Source organism: Anabrus simplex, chromosome 1 (assembly GCF_040414725.1).
Source record: "Anabrus simplex isolate iqAnaSimp1 chromosome 1, ASM4041472v1, whole genome shotgun sequence".
Taxonomy (NCBI): domain Eukaryota; kingdom Metazoa; phylum Arthropoda; class Insecta; order Orthoptera; family Tettigoniidae; genus Anabrus; species Anabrus simplex.
Window position 1 is genome coordinate 1,241,873,001 of NC_090265.1, and position 21,116 is coordinate 1,241,894,116.

A 21,116-nucleotide genomic window follows, 5' to 3' on the forward strand; every position below is an offset into this window, starting at 1 on the left:
TTAATAACCTTTCCTGCAGTGCATTGTGAGTTATCTTAAACTGCAAGTTCCCGTTCGTAAATAATCTGTACATCTCACCTGTCACCGTTTACAATCCTATACATCTACCTCTACTCAGTTCTAAGAATTGTTTTCCCGTGGCTACAAAAGCAAATAAAACCTGCTTTTTACCACAAGTCGAATATAAATATTATTCTTACATCTCTATTAACTTGTGACTGATATGCCGTTTAGAGAAGACGTCACGCTTTGGCCTTGTAAGACAAGGTACAGGATACATATCTTACATTCAGAATGATTCACGGGGAATCTGAAGATATTTTGAGCGAGAAATGTTATATAAACTCTAGATTTACAGATATAATAATAGCTTGGGCTTTCCAGTTGGTCAGCACGTCATCAATTTCCGAATAAACCATACGATTTTCTACGCGTTAAACCTTTTATTCTGACGTCATCACCCTCATACCTTTACCTTCGTATATTCTTAAAATCACAGTTTTTGTCTGTTTGTTTTACACTGAACCAACTCTGAGAGGTCTTATGACGATGATGCGAAAGGATAGGGCTAGGATCGGGAAGGAATCAACCGTAGCCTAAATGAAGACACAGCCCCAGCATTTACTTGGCATGAAAATGGGTAACTACGGAAAACCATCGTAGGGCTGTATTTCCAACCCACTAGCTCTTGAATTCAAGCCTCAGACGCACGCCACGCATAGCCGACTCACTCCGTCTTTGTTTTCTTTGTTTATACTTGTCTTCATTCCATTTTCTTTTATTCTTTCTTTCATTCTTAGTACTAGTCTGTCGTTTTGAAGGGACGATATTTCTTCAGCAAGTAATTCAAGGTCGTCAACAGATCTGGTACAGGTTTGTTTTCCGTTTTTCTTTTTGTTTGTTGAGAGCGAGTACAGATCATTCGACCTCCTCCGCTTATACTACCCTGTCATGCAGAGCCAAGTCTAAAAATTATGGGAGAGTATGAAGAACGGGTTGTCTTCTCAACTTGTCCCCAACTCTTTGTAACAAACCCCGGCAACAGTTTTCCTACGTGCTTTGTCACCTGATAATCATAACCTAACTGTCAGGAATGATAAACTCTATCATGTGATCACATATTTTTTTATTGCCTTTAAGCCAAGTGTAGTCATTTTCTTGTAAATGTTGCATTTAGTCTATCATAATTTTAATTTGTGAAGAACAGCATTCTTTCTATTCCAATTATATGGGTATATGTTCGTACCAGCGACTCACCAGTGCGGGCAAAACAGAGGAAGAAGAAGAATAATAATAAGATGAAAGAGGCGTATTTTATAAACCAGTAAAGAATTTGAAACACGTTTTGAAAATTCAAGTGAGGGGAGAAATTTCTTACTAGGAAATTGAATCTAGCAAAGAAGTCAGCAAGCGTAATTGGCAGTCATACAAGTTTTAGTGGAAAATGGAAGGGTATATATAGGTACTTTAAGGCTGAAACCGGTTCCAAGAAGGACGTTTCAGGAATCATTAATGAACAAGGGGAGTGTGTATGTGAGGATCTTCAAAAGGCAGAAGTATTTAGTCAGTAGTAAGTAAAGATTATTGGTTACAAGGATAATGTCCAGATACAGTAGAAGAGTTGACTAATGTTAAAGAAGTATTCAAATTTACATATGATAAAAATGAAATTTACAATGAGGTACAAAATTTGAAAACTGGAATTGATATGATTTCGGGGGATATACTAAGGACAATGGGTTGAGATATAGTATCATATCTGAAGTACTTATTTGATTATTGATTGAATGAAGGAGTTATACCAAATGAATGGAGAGTTGCTATAGTAGCCCCTGTGTATAAAAGGGTGATAGACATAAATCTGAAAATTACAGGCCAGTAAGTTTGACATGCGTTGCATGTAAACTTTGGGAAAGCATTATTTCTGATTATATCAGACATACTGGCAAAATTAATAACTGTTTCGACAGAAGGCAGTTCGGGTTTAGGAAACGTAATTCCACTGAAACTCAACTTGTAGGATTCCACCAAGGTACAGCAGATATCTTTGATTCAGGAGGTCAAATGGGCGGCATCGCGATTGACCTGTCTAAAGCATTTGATAGGGTGGATCATGGTAGAATACTGGCAAAAATGAGTGCAATTGGACTGGACCAAAGAGTGACTGAACGGGTTGCTATATTTTTAAAACTAGATCTCAGAGAATTCGGGTATGCGAAGCTTTATCTGATCCTATAATAATTAAGAGGGAATACCTCAAGGCAGTATTAAAGGACATTAATTTTTTCTTATATAAATGATATGAGTAAAGAACTGGAATCAGAAATAAGGCTTTTTTTCAGATGATGTTGTTTTGTATAGAGTAACCAATAAGTTACAAGATTGTGAGCAACTGCATAATGACCTCGATAATGATGTGAGATGGACAGCAGATGATAAACGGGGTTAAAAGTCATGTTGTGTGTTTCAAAAATACAAAAAGTCCTCTCAGTTTTAATTACTGCGTTGATGGGGTTTAAGTTCCTTATGGGGATCATTGTAAGTATCCAGGTGTTAATATAAGGAAAGACCTTCATTGGGGTAATCACATAAATGGGATTGTAAATAAATGGTACAGATCTATGCACATGGTTATGAGGGTGTTTAGGGGTTGTAGTAAGAATGTAAAGGAGAGGGCATATAAGTCTCTGATAAGACCCCAACTAGAGTATGGTTCCAGTGTATGGGACTCTCACCAGGATTACTTGATTCAAGAACTGGAAACAATCCAAAGAAAAGCAGCTCGATTTGCTCTGGGTGATTTCCGACAAAAGAGTTGCGTTACAAAAATGTTGCATAGTTTGGGCTGGGAAGACTTGGGAGAAAGAAGAGGAGCTGCTCGACTAAGTGGTATGTTCCGAGCTGCTAGCGGAGAGACGGCGTGGAATGACATTAGTAGACGAATAAATTTGAGTGGTGTCTGTAAAATGAGGAAAGATCACATTATGAAGATAAAGTTGGAATTCAAGAGGACAAATTGGGGGGAATATTCGTTTATAGGAAGGGGAGCTAGGGATTGGAATAACTAACGAACGGAGGTGTTCAATAAATTTATTTGCGGTCATTTAAGTACAGGCTAGGAAAGCAACAAATAGGGAATCTGCCACCTGAGCGACTGCCCTAAATTCAGATCAGTATTGATTGATTGATTGATTGATTGATTGATTAGTTCGAACAGCACATGTATACAAACACGTGTATACAAATGATGGATTCGAACCCTGCATCCCTGAAGATGATTTTAAGTTATTTCCCACCGTGCAAATGCTACAGCTGCACATTAGTGAAGACCGCGGCCGCTTCCTTCGCAGTCGAAGCCCTTTCTTATTCCATCGTCGCCATAAAAACTCTCTGTTAAGATGCGACGTAAATATCTACAACTATGTCTTTTCTTTCATGTTATGATTCTTGTTTCGTTAGCGAGTTCATTAAACACTTGATTACATTTATTGTATGTATTCCATTTCTGTTATTATACAAAATAGACCAAATTATATTTCAAGAGTTTGAAGAAGGGTAAAATCAATCTATTTATTGGAATGGTGTCTAACTAACGGGTACCCTTAAATATTCTTATTCAGTTGCACATTACTGTTGCTCAAAGTAAATTGCACTGCGTATAGGACCCATCACCTACATGCTATGAGTATTTAAGCACCAATCATCATTCGCAGCACTTAAGTATGAAGTCAGAACAACCAATAAAGAAACATTGACAATTTCTTATTTCGAATTACCTTTTCGAAGTCATTCTCTTCTTCGAACCGGTGATTAATTTATTGTTTATGGTTTTTGTTACCGTATTTTTGTGGTAGTTAGAGGTGAAAGAAGGTGCGGGGTGGTGAACAGGTCTCAAGCTACGAAAGTAAAATTAATTTAAAATTTAACAAGGTTATATTTTCTTTTCAAACTCAGAAATAACAAGAATGGCAGGTACAGAGTAGCAAGGCAACAAAGAGCAACAATAATATTTACAAGTTTTGGGCTTCGGGCCCCGAACTTCACAATGCTTGGGCAATCAGCCCAACCTTACTTCAAAATAAGTATTAACAGAGGGGCAGAAAACCCCATTCATGCTCAGGAGCACTTGCTCCAAATTACACAGAAAAGCCTCCTCGAGGCATACAACACTCAATTTTCAAGAAAGAGCCGCTCGCTCTCAAACTTTAAGCCTCTCAAAGGCCACACCAAACTCCACCTTCAAGTTGTCCTCTCTGGACATAGACACAGGGGTAAAATACCCAACCTACTGAGGTCTATTAAGTGAGAAAAGATTAATTACATGACCTCTAAAATAACAATCTGAGAGAAGGCGAACTTGCGCTCCTAATACGCTTTGTTTAAAACCTACTTGGCACTAGGCCGTTAAAACAAGGGCTAATCCCATACTAAAGAGGTGACTTAAGAAGGAAACAATTTACATTAAGTTAAAGAAGAATAGGTTGAGAAAAAAATAAGTTCACCTCAAAACAATATGAGTGGGAGCTCGAGAGGGTTAAGCACTCTCTATCCCAATATATAGTTTAAAAGATAGAATAGATACAAGTTTCTTTATATTTTAAGGAAGGTTACATAATGGAAAAACTTCGGACCCGCCCGAGAGTTAAACTGCTGAGCAAGCAAGAAAAGAAGTAATTAATCGGCCATTACCTGGTTGTTGACTGCTGCCGGAGAAAGAGGCGCTTCCCGCCCCCTGCTATGTACTTTACACACTGAAAGATGGTACTGAAGTGGCCCGGAGACCCTAAAATCAGCAGTTTATATACTCTCGCGGAAAGTTCGAGGCGTTTGGGGAATGAGAACACCCTCCCACAAAAACTTTATTGGCTAACCAAGAAAACCCCTACACAATATGAAGAAGAAACACATAATTGGTGGAAAATTAATTCAAGAAATTCGGGATTGGCTAAATTCAAAACAAGGGGAAAGAAAGGGTTAATATTGCCAACTTAAACAATGACTGAAAGAAATTTAACAAAGAACAAACTTATGAATTCAAAATTTCTCCAAAAGCATAGTTCTTTCACTTCACACTAGGGTGCACCATGGTAGTTCTTCAGTAGTGTCCTCTAGAAGAGAAAGTTCACACTTCTTACTATAAGCAAAACAAAAATACGTCTAAAATGACACAGTTCAAAAACTCCAAAATTTCCAGGTAGTGACATCTTCTGAGAAAGTAGCAAATTAATACCGTAGATAAAGTTCAGACTTCCTCCAGCAGAGGAGTTTCAACTGGCGCACATTTTAAATTAGCGGAGTGGAGGTGTACCCCCCGGTACAGACCTCCCCCCCCCCCCAAAAGTTCCTCCAGGGGTGACACATGCAATTTGTTTGGAAACAAGGTCCAAGTTTTGATGTTGATATGGAGATTAATTGCAGAAGTATTTATAAGATTTTCTTAATGTGGTTTGATTCAGTTTCAAAATTTTTGTTGTAACTGGTGAAGAACTGTCTTAATGTTTGTAGAAGGTTGAATTGAGAAGGAAAACTTTAGTTTTAAAATTGAGGAAAAATTTGCTAAGTCCACCAGATATTGTTGTTGAATTCTCAGGTGTAGTAATTGCTGATAGTAATTGTCCATGTAGTTAATTAAATTGGATGGCCAGACCGGCCGCTGCAGCTTGTGTTCAGAGGAGGCCGCTCGGACCCCTCAAGTACCCTGAGAAACCGCTCGCCCGCACTATGAGGGGAGCAGTGGTGTTGAAGCACGCCGCGCCCGCGGTGAACATATACAGGCTGCGGGCAAGTAGCAGGTCGTGCGCCGCACATCAGCATTGGCCGGGAGGAGGGCTCCGGCTCGCCGTACACTGGTCGACCTCGCTGGAAGAGAGGGGGCCCTTCCTCAATTCCAGCAGCGGTACAGCGCCGCGCGGCTGCGGGCCACTGAAACATTAAAGCTAGGCGGCAGAATTTTGTTGGACCATCATCATTTTTTGAGGGCACAGGCTTTGTGGAGAGGTTGAGGGGCCAGCGGCGTGCAGAAATTCATTTCAGATGCGAGCCACTGTGTGTAGTGGAGCAGGAGACGGGAGCGTGGTAATGGCCGTGGGAAGGACGGATGGCAGTTTAACGGTTCGGGGCAGGTTTCACAAAAATGCTTACATATGAAACAAAATATTATAGAAGGGGCAGAAAGCCTTAAAAGTGAAACTCAAAAAAAAATATAACCTTCATATTCCTTTTAAATTATATGAAGCAAGTTAACACAAAATTTACACTGGTTTCACCTGTGACAGGTGAACCCTAAATATCCTCTCGGTGGCTGGATTACTCAATAACAACGTAACCGACGTAAGGAAATCGAGAATGACACACGGCCCATGGAATCTGGGGGCAAGCTTGCCCGCGGGAACAAAATTCTTGACCATTACTTGGTCACCTACCTTCAAATGGGTGGGTCTCCGTCCACGATCATACCTTTCCCTAACCTTTTCATGAGACACTTTAAGATTGGCTTTAGCCTTCTTCCAAAGATCTTTAATGTTGTCCGGATCTATTGTCTCAGGTAGAATGTCACTCAGAGACCAGAGGTTAGAGAGCGGCGTGTTGGGAACAAACTTGAACATCAAAGAGGCTGGAGTAAATTTATGTGATTCATGAACCGCCGAATTCAAAGCAAAAGCTAACCAATGCAGGGACGTGTCCCACCTGGAATGATCTTCATGGTGATAGGCAATAAGCGCGGACCTGAGATTACGGTTAACCCGTTCAGCCAGAGATGGTTGAGGGTAATAAGCAGAAGTAGTTACATGAGAGATGGACAAGTCAAAACAGAATTTACGAAAAAGATTTGATGTAAACGCCTTAGCATTATCAGACACAATATATTGGCACGGACCAAAAGAAGCAAAAATAGAATTTAGGCAAGTAATGGTAGACTGAGCGGTAGCCAGCTTAGTCGGAAATAACCAGGAAAATCTTGTAAAACCATCCACGCATACAAAGATGAACTTCTTGGCATTTCCCTTTGACTGTGGGAAGGGTCCTACATAATCAATATACAGGCGTTCCATGGGGCGCGACGCTTGATGCGAAGACAGAAGGCCTACCTTGGTGGACATGGTGGGTTTACTGAGCAAACAAGATTTACAAGCTTTTACTAGTTCACGGATTTCACCGTCCATACCCTTCCAGATGAACCTTTCACGAATCTTTTCACGAGTTTTAAAGATTCCAAGATGCCCCCCTAATGGGGTCTCATGATAGTACTTGAAGATCATAGGCACAAGAACAGCTGGAACGACAACCTTCATTATCTTATCATGCCTCGAAGGGCAACATAGAACACCATTCCTCAGAACATAAGGGACAACATGTTCCCCAGAAGAAAGGGTTTCCATTATCGGAGCCAGCGTCGGATCTTCACGTTGGTATTTCTCGATATCCCTAAAGAGCATGGGAACATCAGTTAAGATGGCATTAACATCAGATAGCATGGACTCGGGAGGAGATGAACTATCGACCGGTTCATGGTTCTCAACGTCGTTGGAAAACATACCGCTGAGTCCATCAGCAACAACATTTTCGGTACCTCTGATATGCCTGACATCGAATTGGAAGGCAGAAATAGGGATGGCCCAACGGGCTATACGACCAGTACGACGCGGCCTACCTAAGACCCAGCTTAAAGCTTGATTATCTGTCTCCAGGTCGAATTTGACATGTTCCAGATAGAGACGGAACTTTTCTAAGGCGAATAAGACTGCCAAACCTTCGAGCTCATAGATGGAATACTTGGCTTCTTGAGCCGACAAGGTCCTAGATGCATAGGCGATGGGTCGCCTCCCTAGTTCAGTCTCTTGAAGAAGGACTGCAGCTACTGCTGACGACGACGCGTCGGTTTGGACAATGAATTTCTTTGAGAAATCAGGCATAGCAAGGACAGGGGCATTACAGAGAGCTAATTTAAGATCTTCAAAAGCGGCTTGTTGAGAAGGTCCCCACTCGAATTTGATGCCTTTCCTACGAAGAAGGTTTAAGGGCGCTGCTCTATTAGTGAAGTTAGGAATAAACTTCCTGAAGAAATTCACCATACCAATGAACCTGGCGATACCTTTGATATCCTTAGGGGGTTTAAAATCACGGATGGCCTGTGTTCTAGAATGATCGACTGCAACACCATCAGGTGACACAATATGCCCTAGGAATGACATAGAGGGCTTAGCAAAGGCAACCTTGGACAACTTGACAGTTAACCCAGCCTTACGAAGGCGATTGAGAACTTCTCGCAGATGATCTAGATGTTCTTCAAAAGTCTCTGAAAATACGACGACATCATCCAAGTAGTGGTACAAGTACTCAAATTTGATGTCGGAGAAGACCCTATCTAGCAGCCTAGTGAGTACAGCTGCTCCCGTGGGGAGCCCGAAAGGCACGCGGTTGTATTCGTATAAATTCCAGTCCGTGGCAAACGCTGTAAGATGTTTAGACTCTTCGGCTAGGGGAATTTGATTGTAGGCCTGATTCAAGTCCAAGATGGTGAAGAACTTGGCCTTACGGAACCATGAAAAACAAGAATGAAGGTCGGGAAGGGGCACAGATTGTAACACCACCTTCCGATTGAGAGCCCTATAATCAATGACAGGCCTGAAGCCCCCTTGGGGTTTCGGGACTAGAAAAATAGGTGACGAATACGCCGACTTAGAGGGCCTAATAATACCATCCTTCAACATCTGATCGATGATTTCTTTCCGAGCCTTCATTTTAGGTGGCGATAGCCCATAAGGTGGAAAACGGACAGGAATCGAATCCGTGACCTCAATTTTGTATTCGATAAGGTCAGTAACACCAAGAGTATCAGAGAACACCTCTGGAAACGACTGACATAATTTACGAATACTATCAGCCTGCTCCTCAGGTAGATGTCTAAGGTCTAACAACATCTCATCCTGGGTAGGCGAAATAGATGAACATGATACAGAATTACATTTCAATAATGGGATTTTACAATTAAACGCAAATTTGAAAGAGCACGACCTACTCTGGAGGTCGAGCACAAGACCAGTGTAGGAAATGAAGTCAGCTCCCAATATAATGGGGCAAGACAAGTGCTTGGCCACAAACAATTTGATTTTCCATGTAAATTTAAAAATACGAATTTTGACCTGTAAAGAACCTAAAATTTGTAATGGGGATGAATTAGCCGAAACATATTGAACAGGAGATGAGTCATAGTCAGGTAGTTTACAAACAGATTTCAATTTTGCATACCATTCGACCGAAATAATAGAACAAACACTGCCTGAATCTAATAGAGCTGTTATAGGTTCGTTATTTAACTCAATCTTAAGAAAAGGAACAGGTGCGGGGGTATCCGCCGCAATCCTAAGACATTCTTTGGGGCATTCGAAAGATGAATTTGAAGATAGAACATTCCCTGAATTTTCGATCTGTTTACCAGGGGCTGAGCCTCGGGAAGAGGGATTAGTCGACTCAGCCGAAGCCACTAGTCATTTTTTATTATTGGCATTGGTGGAATTTACACCAGAAGTTGAGCAGGAGGGGGTGCTATTTGAATTTGGGCAATTCTTGGCGATATGTGAGAAAGCCCCACATTTTAAACAGCCTTGTGATGAACCAGCTCCATTATTTGTCCTACTAGATTTGATCAATGGACACTTTTTCCGCAGATGGTCAGGCGACCCGCAAGCGTAACATTTACGAGGAGTGACTGATCGGCGAGGTGGAGGCCGAGTATTACTAAAGGGAGGTGGGGGTTCTTTCGCGACACGCAAGGAACTGGCGTATCTAACCCCTTCCGCTGAAACGGCCAATGCTTCAAGTTCCGAGAAGGTTTGCGGGCACGCCGCGAAACACAAATATGACCTATAGGATGGTGAAATTCCTTCTACAATAGCCTGTACAATCTGATCTTCAGGAAAATGAAGAGCAAACACCCTAGTATAGAATTTAATATCTTGGATAAAGTCTGCCAAGTTTTCATCCAAGCGCTGTACACGATAATAGTACTTCTGAATAAGGGAGGACCTGGCCCTAGCCGGGATGAAGTTAGCTAGCAAGTGGGCGTGGAAATCCTCAATAGATGATTGCTCGGCAATGGCTCTTACTATTTTATCAGAGAGAATGCCAATTGCATAGGGATAGATAATTTGCAAAATTTGACATGGAGAAAGAGAAAACACAAGGGCATGATCCTGAAATTCAACTAAAAATCTTAAAAAGGAAATTCCTCCACTGGTGGTATTAACGGAAAACTTAGAGATACCTCTGAGCAACATTGCCAATGGATGAGGCAAACTGCTGAACCCGGGTGACATAGTAGGTAAAGGTTTCAGTGGCAAGGAAGTTAATTCAGAACGTACATTATTTAATGAGTTACGGCGTTCAGACTCGTCCAATGGGGCAGAGGTTGTTTGAGCAGCGATGGTTTTCCTATTTACTTCTCCCTTAGGAGGCTCTTCCTCGCTACCTACATTCATCGTGGTGGGTTGATCAATTTTGGGAGGAACTTCCCCAGTTAACAATTGAGTGACCTTGCTAGATAATTCAGAAATACTTTCAAGCAGCGTACTAGCTTCCTTCTTCTGAACGTCATTCAACTTTAGAGACAACAGATCGTTAACTCTATTTGAAAAATGAAACAGCCTGGCTTGCACACGCTTAATTTGATTAGGAGAAGGATCATTTTCATCAAAAAAACTAACTACAGATGCTAGCCCAGTAATATTCTCGACGATCGTGGAAAGAGAGTCGTCAATTTCTTTCTCTCCCAAGGTGGGGATGGAAATGGGCAAATCAAGGGACTCTCTAAGCTTATTTGTGTCTACTGCAACCGTGCCTCCAGATTGCACATTTCTGATAGTTAACTCATAGATCAACTCCTCTTTGCGCAAATAGTTAAGATGGAGAACATCGCGAGGGCCGGGCATGATGACAGAACAATTTGGAAAAAATCAGAAAATTCCAGCAACTGAGAAAATTGTTACAGTTCGGAACAAAACAATATTTAGCCGTCAAAAGAGGCTAAATTGAGACCCATTCAACGACGCTCTGCTACCACTTGTTACCGTGTTTTTGTGGTAGTTAGAGGTGAAAGAAGGTGCGGGGTGGTGAACAGGTCTCAAGCTACGAAAGTAAAATTAATTTAAAATTTAACAAGGTTATATTTTCTTTTCAAACTCAGAAATAACAAGAATGGCAGGTACAGAGTAGCAAGGCAACAAAGAGCAACAATAATATTTACAAGTTTTGGGCTTCGGGCCCCGAACTTCACAATGCTTGGGCAATCAGCCCAACCTTACTACAAAATAAGTATTAACAGAGGGGCAGAAAACCCCATTCATGCTCAGGAGCACTTGCTCCAAATTACACAGAAAAGCCTCCTCGAGGCATACAACACTCAATTTTCAAGAAAGAGCCGCTCGCTCTCAAACTTTAAGCCTCTCAAAGGCCACACCAAACTCCACCTTCAAGTTGTCCTCTCTGGACATAGACACAGGGGTAAAATACCCAACCTACTGAGGTCTATTAAGTGAGAAAAGATTAATTACATGACCTCTAAAATAACAATCTGAGAGAAGGCGAACTTGCGCTCCTAATACGCTTTGTTTAAAACCTACTTGGCACTAGGCCGTTAAAACAAGGGCTAATCCCATACTAAAGAGGTGACTTAAGAAGGAAACAATTTACATTAAGTTAAAGAAGAATAGGTTGAGAAAAAAATAAGTTCACCTCAAAACAATATGAGTGGGAGCTCGAGAGGGTTAAGCACTCTCTATCCCAATATGTAGTTTAAAAGATAGAATAGATACAAGTTTCTTTACATTTTAAGGAAGGTTGCATAATGGAAAAACTTCGGACCCGCCCGAGAGTTAAACTGCTGAGCAAGCAAGAAAAGAAGTAATTAATCGGCCATTACCTGGTTGTTGACTGCTGCCGGAGAAAGAGGCGCTTCCCGCCCCCTGCTATGTACTTTACACACTGAAAGATGGTACTGAAGTGGCCCGGAGACCCTAAAATCAGCAGTTTATATACTCTCGCGGAAAGTTCGAGGCGTTTGGGGAATGAGAACACCCTCCCACAAAAACTTTATTGGCTAACCAAGAAAACCCCTACACAATATGAAGAAGAAACACATAATTGGTGGAAAATTAATTCAAGAAATTCGGGATTGGCTAAATTCAAAACAAGGGGAAAGAAAGGGTTAATATTGCCAACTTAAACAATGACTGAAAGAAATTTAACAAAGAACAAACTTATGAATTCAAAATTTCTCCAAAAGCATAGTTCTTTCACTTCACACTAGGGTGCACCATGGTAGTTCTTCAGTAGTGTCCTCTAGAAGAGAAAGTTCACACTTCTTACTATAAGCAAAACAAAAATACGTCTAAAATGACACAGTTCAAAAACTCCAAAATTTCCAGGTAGTGACATCTTCTGAGAAAGTAGCAAATTAATACCGTAGATAAAGTTCAGACTTCCTCCAGCAGAGGAGTTTCAACTGGCGCAAATTTTAAATTAGCGGCGTGGAGGTGTACCGCCCGGTACAGTTTTCATAGAAACGGAATACTATTCGATGGACATCCTGTTTTAGCAGTTAAGCTGCATGTTTGGAGTGTTCAAAGTGTGCGTAAAGTGCATTGAGGAGAAGGAATAGTTGACTTCAGGTGAACCAGAATTGATCCATTGTGGGTTTCCTGAATGTTTCTTCTGTGATGTTCTACTTGTATTATTTACTTAATGCATTACATTAAATATTGAAACAAAATAAAACATCATTTCATTTGCAACGTACTTATATAATCACTGTCTGAATGCACGACATTTTGGTCCCCTTAAAATTGCACGTTTTTTGCCTAACATAAAGAGTTAATTTTGCAATTTCAGGTTTGTTCAGTCAGTCAGTCAGTCAATAAATTATCATTGATCTGTATTTAGGGCTATCGCTCATGTGGCGTATTCCGTATCAATTTTTTATATATATTTTCGTTTACGGCCATTTCAAAGGACTTGGAAATCTATCGAAAATGTCCCTTGATCATTTTTTACCAATTTCTAATTATTCTTCATTCAACACTTTTTGCTCTAAATATCCTTGTGTTTAGGGTCTACTTGAACATGGTCTCTGGGGTCACTTACTTGTATTAAACACAACAGTAATGTTACTTCAATAAATAAGCGTAAAAGAGACTTAAAAAGAAGTTTACTTCTTCCCACAAGAGGCTGAACTCTGAAAGAGTTCTATAATGAACATTTTTGTGGTATGTGTAATATTTGTCGTACAGGTGTGCTTTCAATTGCTCCGTTTTCATGAAGTTACTTAAGTAGACTAAACACTCCGAAGTTAATGAAACTCTATGAGTTACTTTTAAGACAAAGTTCAGCTTCCAAATTCGAGGTTATAGAACATCAATTCTCCTTGACATAGTTCTCCAGTGCCGTCACGCCTTCCTGGTTGTGCATGAAACACTAGTTGATTAGCCTGGGTTAGCGATAAGGATCATCACGAATTAGTATTCTCCGAAAAAGATTGAGCCTCTCAGCTTATGCATAGCTCTCTAGCATCACGTTCGTAGAGTATCGTGTATGTTCCATATTGTAGTATTTCATACTACTTCATAGAGTTTCTCTTTCATCAGCTCACTCACTAACGGCACATTCCGGGACATACGTATTCTGTAATGCTATTATTGCTGCTGTTCCAGGTAAAAGTGAACAGTTTTTTCCACTGTAATGTCTATCTGAGCATGACTATAATGGGTTCAATTTACGGCTCTATTAAGATTTTTAAGCTGATTTCAGGAACTTGTACGATGTGAACTCAGCGGTATGTGGGTAGAGACTTATATCGAAATTCAATTCTCGACCATTCTAGAAGTAGATTTCCATGTCGACATTGAATCGAATGGCTTCCTCCTTCTTCAAAACAACAACAACAACAACAACAACAACATCAAAAACGACAATAATTTCAGACTGATACCTAAACATATTGAGTGAGTTGACTGCATACTCGGGTCACGTAACTGTGGGTTTGCATTCGGGCGATAGTAGATTCAAACCCCACTACCAGCAACCGTAAAGAATGTTTTCCGTGGTTTACTATTTTCAACACCAGGAAAATGCTGAGACTGTGCCTTATTCAAGGCCACGAACACTTCCTTCCCTGACCTCGTCCTGACCTATCCCACCGTCGCCATAAGACCTAACTGTGCGGTGCGACGTAAAACGAATCGATACCCAAGAGAATTTACTTCTTTTTACCTCAATAATCTAACGAAGTTAAAAAGAGCATTTACAGAATATTATTTTCATGAAAGGTTGAGGCACGATACTATCGTCGTTTTAGTGAAAGCAATGGAATGGTGTAAATATCTCATGGAGAGAAAGGAGTGAGCTGCTGCCGAAAGCGTCTTAAAAAAAAAGTCGCACTGTGCTACGTACATATATCAGAGGAAGAAACAACAGCTAATGTCGTCTACAAGGAAATATTACACGGTCTATCTCAGTATTGCTCGCGTGGGAAGCCGAGGCGGGTCGCCAGTTTATTTATAAATCAGATCAAAGTAATATTAGACCTACATATTTTAGCGTGGAGGTGGACAGTAGCTAAATAAATACACGCCTGGTATCGTTTACTGTAAGATTTATTTACTAAACAATAATTGTTTACACAACTTCACAGGCAGGCACACAGTTACTATAGATTGCGCGCTCTCTTTGCTCTCACGCCAGTCACACTAATTATTCGCTCTTACACTTACAAGTTAAAACATTACACTACATTCTTCTGCAACTGTCACTTGGATCCTAGGGCAGTTCGCGATTAAATTCGCTGTGCAAACATAGCGCCATACTGTTCGCAGTTTGTGCGGGCGTGCAACACAATCTTATACACGTATGTACGCGGTACGCATTCCGAACACTGGCTGCGGTCTACATTCACTCTCCCCCATCACTCAGCTGCACTGATTCGTCAGTTTGCACGTAGAACTAACAGCACTCAGTCAACACTGTTCACCGACTGGTTCTGTGCTGTGCTATTGCACTAGCCTCAAATGTTTTTCCCGCCAAACCTGAAAAACACATCGCTGGATGTGAGCCAATAATGTTTTCCCGCTCTTGTAGCACTTATTGTTGTATCTTGAAGTGTTCCCCTTTCAATCACACGTGTTTGTGAGGATCATTCTGTGATTGTGTTTGTCAGCTTTCTGAGTAAATATGCAGTTAAGCCCTGAACAAGGTGCGTGAGCTCTTGCTTTGGTATAAGATGGCCGCAGCATGCAATACGTTGCAGAAGTGTTGAGGACTACACCTTACACGATTTCCAGAACCATACGAAGGTACAGAGAAACTAGAGGCTTTACAAGGAGGCCAGGATCAGGCCCGAGAAGAGCAACATCGGAGAGAGATAACCGCTTCTTACAACTTCAACTTCTCCGCAACCGTCACACCACCGCCGTTGAAGCACGAAATTGACTCCACTAAGTTCGAGGGGTCAATGTTAGTTCTCATTCAGGACGCCTTTCCAGGGTGGTTCTGTGATGGTGTGGTCAGAAATCAATACAGCTGCAAGGATGGATTTGGTCTTCGTGGGATTTTACACGAATGCACGACAATGCACACCCACATGTTGCGAGTATTGTGCAAGAGTTCTTGGATGAAACGGGAATTCGTGTTATGGCTTGGTCTGCTCGAAGCCCTGATTTGAATCCTATTGAACACATTTGGGACCAGCTGGGGAGAAGATCCTACGGATCGCCCTCCTGGAAGAATGGGAGATGATTCCTCATCAGGACATTACCGCATTAATCAGGAGCATGCCTGAAAGGTTGAATACCGTCATTGGTGCAAAAGGTGGCAATACCCGCTTTTGAAGATGCGAACAGATGTCCCCGAGATCGTCTACGAGGTCTGTGAAGTGTATAACATCGAAACAGAAGTGCATTACTTTTATTGAGCTTACTCAATATTTCCTTGAAGATGTATTTGAACACATTTAACACTAACACTACAAGAAGTGGTCCCTATATAATTTAATAAATATGCATTTAGTTGAGACCACATCGATATTTTACCATCTGCTAAACATGCCATATTTTTTTACCTACACCTGATAACGTATACAGTACCATTCATATCTTCGTGAATTTTTATTAAATGGGTTACATTTGGCATATCATCCATCTTCTTGTTTACCCTACTCTACATTTCCAGTCTCCTACACTTTTCGATGACAAATGTTTTGGCAAATTTGGGAAAATTATTGGACATGCATCAGGGAGAAGATCATTAGTTTTAGGTGGTAGTATAATTACGTTGACTTTACTATCACAAATGTTATCCCCTGTTGAAAAATTTTGACCGAGCTCGATAGCTGCAGTCGCTTAAATGCGACCAGTATCCAGTATTCGGTGGAGAGTGGGTTCGAACCCCACTGTCGGCAGCCCTGAGGATGGTTTCCCGTGGTTTCCCATTTTCACACCAGACAAATGTTGAGCCTGTACCTTAATTAAGGCCACGGCCACTTCCTTCCCACTCTTTGCTCCTTCCTGTCCTATCGTCGCCATAAGACCTATGTCGGTACGACCGACGTAAAGCAGCTTGTAAAAAAAATTGAAAAATGTTCGTGTGTGACATATTTTATGCATACGACTGAATTATTCCCAGATTCCCGTTTAAAATGACAAATCCATTGTTTTAATTCTTCGTCAAAAGGAAAACTAAACGAGATAACAAAACCTTTTTAATGCTATAGTTTTTATGATACATGGACACACAATATTTTCTGGGCATCTGTGAATACACGAAATCTTTTATTAATAAGCCAAATTCAGTCCGCACCTTCACAGATAATAACGTCATTGATTTAACGTCCCAGTAACTACTTTTACGGTTTTTTGGAGACGCCGATATGCCGGAATTTTGCTTCGTAGGAGCTCTTTAACGTGCCAGTAAATCTACCGACACGAGACTGGCGTATTTGAGCACCTTCAAATACCACCGGAGTGAGTTGGTCATAGAAAGCCAGCTCTAAAGTCCAAGCTACTCAGCCCTGTTTAGCCTTCACATTATTTCGATAATAGGCTCTGCGTATGCTTATTCTATCACTTATCTTGTTATATATACTCGAACTTATCCGTGAAAAATTAAACGAAACACGAGACGAAGTTCACTAAACAACATACACGGATAGATCCCGCGCTTTCACCTTGACCTGCACTGGACGCTGCCAAACGTACATGACTCCGGCTTGTAACTGTAGTCGGCTATGATTGGTAGTGACACACAGTATCATTGTATTTCTCTAGTGCAGTTCTACTCGGAGACACCAGCTATATTTTAAAATCTTGGCTTACATTGTTTTAAGAGGAAATACAACTAGGCAATCATTCTTTATATAACACTAATCAGATATAAATATGGAAGGGATCCAACACTTCGAAAAATGAAGGTATCGGCCAAAGAAAGAGAAGGACCACGAACGGCGTGAAAATGAAAGTCTCTCTAGGCCTCGCAACTTAATACCATCAGAATAGGAAAAGAATAAGAATTGAACAAGGGAGGTCGGATAGGATAGATGAAAGTGAGGAGCCTGGCACAATTAAGTGGAAGCAATGTCAGGACTCAGCTGAGGCTCCGTGGTCGCCAACCCACGCTCCCAAGTTGGGAGCCCTTGGGGACCCTTTTAGTTGTCTGTTACGACAGCCAGGGGATACCATGGGTATTATTCTACCGCCCCCACCCACAGGGGTTAGTAAACCAAGATTTTGCTAGTCCATCTCAACAGAGATTTATAAGAGCACATAAAATAAAAAAGTAAAAAGAACAAGGGTCCTTATAGTGTGTCAAAGGCTGCGAATAGCTGATGCTTTAACTCAGTCACTTTTTTCACTTATTTTATCCATTCTCGTTTGTATCAAAGTCAGGACAACGAAAATATCGAGTGAGGCTATCGAACATAATATGGATTAATAGTCGGTTGTAGTCAAGCACTAGCCTACTGCTAGGAACAAACACAAACCAAGAACATAGGCAACAGACCGATTCTAACCTCGATTTGTACCAGCTGACTAATGAACTAATATTATTAGTGAAGATATTTTATAAGTCATGTGTATACCTTTATGAAACAGAATTTGATTGACTGATAATTATCTTTATGAGTTCTAATATTATTAGCTAGTTTTATGAAACAGAGTCCAGAAGATAGCAACATGGTCAGCGTAACGTCATCCTCAGCCGTATTGCTTGGCTCTAGTGACCGCGTGCACAGCGTATTTTAATGCTTGCTGATGAAACCAGAGTCATTACTGACACACAACAATTATCATTGTGTATAAGGTATGTTGATGAAGATACGAAATGTGTGGGAGAAGATTTTCTAAAATTCGTACCCGCAGATCAAATAGGCAATGATCTGGCATGCGTTAACATTGCAAGACTTACGTGCAAATATATAAGTTACCGTACATTTAGGTTTTTTTTTTTTGAAATGCTATTTGTTCGGGCCGTCAATCTCGAAAGATCTTTTGCACCTACTGGCACCATATGTTATGAATCTGCGTGTATTTGTAACTGCGGAAGTATAAAGTGTTGAATGCGAGGAAAAGAATGTTAAGGACGACACAAACACTCAGTCCTCAGACCAGGAATATTAATCATTTACGATTAAAAAACCCTGACCCAGCCGGGAATCGAACCGGGGCCGCCGGGTGACAGGCGAACGCGTTGCCCCCTACACCGCGGGACCGGGCCTTTTAGAATTTAGAGCTTGGCAAGATTATGATGGTGTGCAGCTGAAATGAAAAGCGATGCTTATGACGTATGGATTTTTGTCGGAGAAAAATGTCCTTTAGCTCTTAAGTTATACATTCATTATAGTACACGTGTTTTAAATCTTGTACTTTCTCATCCTCAAAGCTCAAAGTTGTTTGGAATTGTCTTAGCACACTCCTGAAAGTAGTAATTTTCTTCTTCTAAAGAAGTGGGTATAGGCCTATTAAAAATTGTATTTTAAAACATATGCCTGAAAAGAAAAGCAAACAATGGCTTTCTTTTTTGTGAAACGAGCATGATTTATAAGCATAGAACTGATATATGATTTGAAGAATTGTTTACTTCTATTGTACATGCTTTAGAACAGATGAAGTTGGCAAGAAAACTCTTCAAACTCGCACATCAGTTACTGTTCTCTTCGCTTGACGGTCAGTTTGTAGTGGTACTCAGTATGACAGAAGTGCTAGCCTGTATATTACAACTATCTAAAAATCTTCAGGAAGCCTGACCTTCCTACAACTTGTGAACACATTGATGTCACTTTGTCAGTGACAAAAACGGGCGGCGTTGCAATGCAGATTCAAAAGTCAAAGTGTTCTTTGAAGAAGCTAATGATTTAGCAGGCAAAGTAGGAAACAGGTTTGAATAGCGAAAGTCTGTGTCTCATCAATCTCACGGAGAGAATATCAACTCGTCTGATCCATAAGTGTTCTGTAGGAAGGAGATCAATTTTCATACCTTTCCTTCTGAACTCAAGAAACGTTTTGTAAAATTTAATCACCGAGCTCGATAGCTGCAGTCGCTTAAGTGCGGCCAGTATCCAGTATTCGGGAGATAGTGGGTTCAAACCCCACTGTCGGCAGCCCTGAAGATGGTTTCCCGTGCTTTTCCATTTTCACACCAGGCAAATGTTGGGGCTGTATCTTAATTAAGGCCACGGCCGCTTCCTTCCCACTCCTAGCCCTTTCCTGTCCCATCGTCGCAATAAGACATATCTGTGTCGATGCGACGTAAAGCAACTAGCAAAAAAAAAAAAATTATTCACATATTTTCAAAAAAACACAGACAGTTATACCTTGGTCTTACAAGGAACATTTGCGAAGTCCTGACTGATAATGCCATGAAATCAAATACCATACAAAGTTCGGCTGTAATCAATGTTTATTGTATCTATTTTATCTGCCCATAGCGATAATTCTACATGTTTATGAGCCTAGATAAGCTTGTTCTATAATTAATATGTGCATATATCCCATGGGCATCAAATAGAAAGATCTGCAGCAGACAATCAGAACATGTCCTCCGACTCTCCAGGCATTAAAACCCACAAGCTAAATAAATCACTCAAAGGCTCATAAACAGGCTGGACATCGGTAGTTTCCTCGGAAGACATTGCACCAGTTCTTCATGCCGAGGACTTCAGAGATAGTGGTGTCTTAAAGTTGCTTGATCAAATTGAAAATAGTGTTTGAAATTTTCTTTCCTCTTCATATACTTCACGTGATGAAAACGGTTATTCTCCTGGTGTGCAACCTCGAATTCCTTTCTTGCATTAATACTCAGTGTCCAAGATAACATAAATGCACAAACTCAAGAATTTAATACTTGTCTATCACAGTATGCACTCGCAAATGTATACAACTATTCTGCGCTTGCTTGCTTGCTTGCTTGCTTGCTTGCTTGCTTGCTCTGAAAGGATAAGGCTTACGCCCTCTCTCTTGACTTGGAAGTTACTAGTTGTTGGCGAAGTGAAAGTGGATGATTGACTAAATCGATGTCTCAATAAATAATTAAAGACTATGGGGATAGATGAATTAATGCGTTAATGAACGGATAGTTATATGAATGAATCAATGAATGAATGAATTGGTGGATGCATAGAGACATTAGTCGGTGGTGGGAGGTGTTCGACCTCCAGATTTACCTTAGTGTAGAATTGATAGCATATAGGTTACAAAGATAATAGCGGAAAGCAGATGTAAAAACTTACGACAGCGACTGTGACTCACTCTGGTGGCTCGAAGTGCACGCTAACAACCGGGCTTCAACACCTTGTGAAGTAATACAATGTCAAGTGTGAATAATATTTAATTATTTTAAGGAAAAATGGCTGGAAGAGGCAGTATTTGCGCTGTTGTAATAATTACCCGCAGCAAAGTGCATCGAACTCTTTCTACAGATTTCCGAAAAATAAAAGAAATGTGAGTATGAGTTGAAATTTTTTGTTGGCCCATAAATACTTTGCAATCCTCAACAAAGCCTTTGTAAATAAAATAAAGGATGTCTATCTTCCTATGAGCCTAAATGTCAACAGAAAAGAAACAATGTCAAATTACAGA